Here is a 4,770-nt window from a genome sequence, read left to right on the forward strand (position 1 = left end):
GTCTTTCAAGGCATCTCATGGCAAGAGACCTTGAATGCCCTAAGGTGGATATGTCTTTCGAGAATGGCAGACGAACCATGTAACAACCAGTTGGCAATCGAGAGTGCGTATCAACAAAGTGCTGCTCGCAGTGCGATTCAGCGAGACTCAAGGTTGACGCGGGGGAAGATGAGACTTATTCCTTAATTCAGAATTTTTTGAGAGCTTTTTCAAGAGAGTCGTTAGAGATGGCATGGCAAATTTTGAGAGGATCGACCTTGCTCGGGCTGGAAGTTGCGCCTAGAACCGCCCAACTGAACCTCGTGTGGAAGTCTATAGGTTCTGAGTCGCCTCCTATAACAAGGCGAGAGGAATTGAGAATTTGTCTGAGATTATCGGCACCAATGAGAATATCAATGCGATCTGGAGTGAGAAAGTCAGGATCCGCTAATTTAAGAGATCTGAGATGAGACCAATCTTGCTCTGATATGACAGACGACGGCAACTGAGATGTGATTTTTGGCAAAATTAATGCCTTAAAATGAACCCCAGATGACGAGTATGTCGATGGGAGGACCAAGGACACTTGACCTTSGGTCGCTCCTAGAGATGTACTACCCACACCCTGAATAGAAATGTTTCCTGGAGAACAGCTAAGCTTTAGCTTAGCTATGATTTTAGAAGAAACTAAAGTCAACTCTGATCCAGGATCAATGAGAAGACGTACTAACTTAGGCGATCCATTTGAAGATATGGCAAAAGCTTTACAAGTAGCTAAGAGTACTGGAGTTCGAGAGCACGTGGAAAGCGATGGATTAGACGACCGATCGATATCTGAGATAGGTGACGAGAATCTGACTCGCTTGGTCGTCTGAGAGGACCTTGAGGAGGATGAGATGGTCGATTTTAAAATGGATCTGAGAGGACGATATGGGTAATGAGATGTCCTACCTACTCCTCATTCTGAGGACGAGTTTTTTAAAGAGTTCTGAGAAGAACTCTTCTTGGTAAGTATAAGCTTAGTAAGAGATGATCAAGATAAAGATGACTTGTTAGATGAGTCATGAGCAGAAGCCTTCGGCTTGGAGAGGAGTTTGGGAGTCGACGTACCGAAAGTGGATGATGATGACTTCGGACTAGAGGATCGGCGATGAGATGACTTTCGAACTGAAGATTTACGACGATCCTCTCTCGGCGACTCATCCAACGATACCCGTGAGCCCTGCGAGGACGAGACTTTCTGAGATGTCTGTGTTGTCTTTGAGAGAGAGCTTGAAGTTCTTGAAATTGGCGGCAATGACCATGATATTGGATGAGATGTCTTTGATATAGGAGGAGATGTCCTAGACGATGGAGGAGATGTTCTTAATGTAGAAGGAGATTTCCTAGACGATGGAGGAGATGTTTTTAATTTAGGAGGAGATGTCCTAGACGATGTCATCCTTTTCTCGGGATGGATGAGCGTGTGGTGCCGATCTCCACACTGATTGCATCGCCTATTACTCCTGCATTGCCTAACGTTATGCCTGCCTAAGCAGTTATAACACAGGCGAGATTCTGCTATGACCTTCTCCTTCTTCTGTTGATTTAGACTCTTGAATAGAGGACAGAAGGCGATGTAGTGCTTATGACTACAATAGCTGCAAGTATTAGAGAGGTCGGTGATAAATGGCATAGGATGTTTTTTGATTGGCCTTTTATCCAGTGCCAACTGAGATGATCCGGTAGACTGAGATGTCGTTGTAGGCGTAGAAGCCTCAGCCTTTACGTTTAAGGCCCTAGCGTAGGACCTTTTGGGGAATGATTTTGGTTGTTGAGATGTTCTTTTGCATTCCTCGTAAGACCTACGAGTCTCGATATGCTTCAGTGCTCTAGCTGTACTAGTGAGATGACTCATTAGTTTATCTAGTGGTGGGAAATCGCGTGATATTCCCAATCTTGTTTCCCAGTCCTCGCGAGTCTTGTCATCCAATGCTAATCCCACCTGATGRACTAGGATGTGATCCCATTGATCAATCGGGCATCGTAATGTCTCTAGAGCACTAAGAGATGACGTAACGATATTAATAATTTTGTGGAGGGATCCAGATGACCTTTCCTTGATGCGAGGAAGGGCCATCAGCCTATCGAGATGAGCCAGAATCAATAGGCGTTTGTTGTCGAATCTATCCGACAATTTATTCCATGCTATAGTAAAGGAATCAGCGGATAATTTTAGATTTGATATCACTTTAGCCGCCTCTCCCTCTAAGCTGGTTCTCAGATAGTGCAACTTCTCAACTTGTAAGAGGTCTGGGTTGTCTTTGATCATTGAGGACAATAGTTCCTCAAAAGGTCTCCAGTCTGAGAAGGCACCTGAGAACCTCGGCAATGAAAAGTTCGGAAGTACCGTCCTTGAACGAGATKGTGTCTGAGATATGACTGGCGGTACCTGTTGAGAAAGCTTCTCTATACGCAAGTTTAACAGCGTTACTCCGGCTAGATATGTCTGCATGGTTGAATCATAGCGATTTTCTTTAAAGTACGACTGTTCCATTGCCGTTTCTCGAGATGACGATACTATTCGGTCGTGTTCGGCATCGAACTTTGACCACGCTGTTCGAAGCAGTTCCCTTGTGTCGACAGCGGTTGAGAGGTCCATTGAGTGAATACTCTTAGCATTGCCAGTCAGATTAGTGATAGTGCTAGCCCGCGCTTCTTGCAGCGCTAGTCTCGCTACCATCTTGAGGCAGGATTGCGGTTACTAGGCGAGACTATAGTGTAGTAGTGGGGCCGCCCCCCCTACTTCCTGAGATGATAAGGCACACGCTACACTCTCCGTGGGTGGGGAGAGGACGATAATTCCCGAGTGCCAGATTTCCGCGCCAACTAGATTTTCTCTAGTGAACTAGAGACGTAAGAACCAAACGAGCACTCGACACGGCACTATCACCCTCGGCTTTGAGAAGCCTATTATATAACGATATGTCTGAATTGTGGGATGCGATACAAACCGAAGTTCAAATTGCGCTCATGGTCCCTTGAACTGGTTTTCCTGTCGCAGCACAACGTCCTGGGTGCTCAGCAATGCGACAGGGGTGTACACGACACTTTTCACAAACTTTAAATCTTGTTACACTTACACAAWATAACTCTAGTATCCGGCTCAAAGGACCAAAAAAAATGTTCGAGAAATTACTAGTTTGGAGAGAGATGCGCTAAGAGAAGACAAAGAGATAGGCGAGATAGGCTAGTGGACTGTATTATATGAATTTCTGGTAGAGTTTATGTGTAACAAGATTTATTAAAAATTGTGAACAGAAAATTGAGATAACAAAATTATAATATGTTTAATAAATAGTAATAGATAAGCTACGCCACGTGTACCGGATATCACGCCATATGTACCGGAAGTACGTAGCACGAGAAGCCGTTAGAAAATGTAGTAATAAATTTTGTATGAGAAAAGATAGAATTAATGAAACGAACAATACGAAAATGAGAGGTCAGAATGTATAAAGATAGGATCAGAATTAAAGATAAAAGGTTATGAGATTACCTGAGAAGTCGTAAATGAGAGAGAGTATAAAGAGATGATCTGGTAAAAAAGATAAAACAAAAGGATGGCCTAGATGAGAAAAAGCAAGAGTGAGATGAGATGGAACGGTGAGAGATAAGAATAAAGCGAGACGAAGACTACGAGATGATGCACAATTTTCTGAGATTTTTAAAAATACGTCCGCACAGATTAACTTTTTAAACGATTCTGCTTGGACCACGCCACATTTCAGTTCGAGTTGAGGAACAGAGCGAAAGTGAAAAAAGGACAATACACCAATTAGCGAGTTCCACGCTAGGAAGAGATGACAAATAAGCAATAGGAGAATAACACGCAGAGAATGACGTCACAGGGGACCAATGACCTGTTGACACGTTAAGTGGCGTGATCCCTTGATCAATAAAATAATCGATATGTCTTCTTCTCGACGATAACAGACGGCGTCCTAATAACGCTAGCCGAGAGGTGCTGCTACCTAGTCTGAGGGGCGCAATTTTCGAACATCTATTAAAAATTTTTTTTTGAAGATAAAAATGTGCTATTAGAAACTAAACAGAATAAATGTTTTGTTGACTACAATCGAACTTTGTCGAAAAATAATTGAATTCTAAACGTAAAGTATTTAAAAAAAGTAGTAATAAAAAGATTATTTCTCTTTTCTTCGACTGCAGTTGTTAAAAACTAAATGATATTTGCTAGATTCTATTTGATCTAACACATTTTATTTGTTAGTACACGCTTAAAAACTTGAAAGAAACCGTTTTATAGCTTTTGTTATATAGCATTACTTTACATATCTGATAGTTTTAAACTATTATTTAATCTAGAAAGCTGCGAAAATTTTTTTTAAATATATTCAACAATTTTTGGCACCGTAAATTGTGAAATTAGAAACAAGACAGATGGGATGTTAGGTTAACTACAAGCGAGTTTCTTTAAAAGAAAATTGAATTAAACACGTAAAGAAACTAAAAAAATCGTAATAAAATGATTTTTTCTCTTATATTCTGACTGCACAAGTCCAAATATAAATGATGTTTGCCAAATTTTTTCGGACTTAACACTTTTTATTTGTAAGTATACGCTTCAAAGCATAAAAGAAAACGTTTTATTGCTTCTGTTAAATAGCACTGTTTTAGATTTTTTATAATTTTTAACTACGATTTAATCTAGAAAGCAGCGAAAATTTTTCTTATATATATTGAACAATTTTAAACGACGGTAAAATGTGCTATTAGAAACAAGACAGAATG

This window comes from Polistes canadensis, unplaced genomic scaffold (genome assembly GCF_001313835.1).
Source record: "Polistes canadensis isolate GaletaPanama2010 unplaced genomic scaffold, ASM131383v1 scaffold_378, whole genome shotgun sequence".
Classification (NCBI taxonomy): domain Eukaryota; kingdom Metazoa; phylum Arthropoda; class Insecta; order Hymenoptera; family Vespidae; genus Polistes; species Polistes canadensis.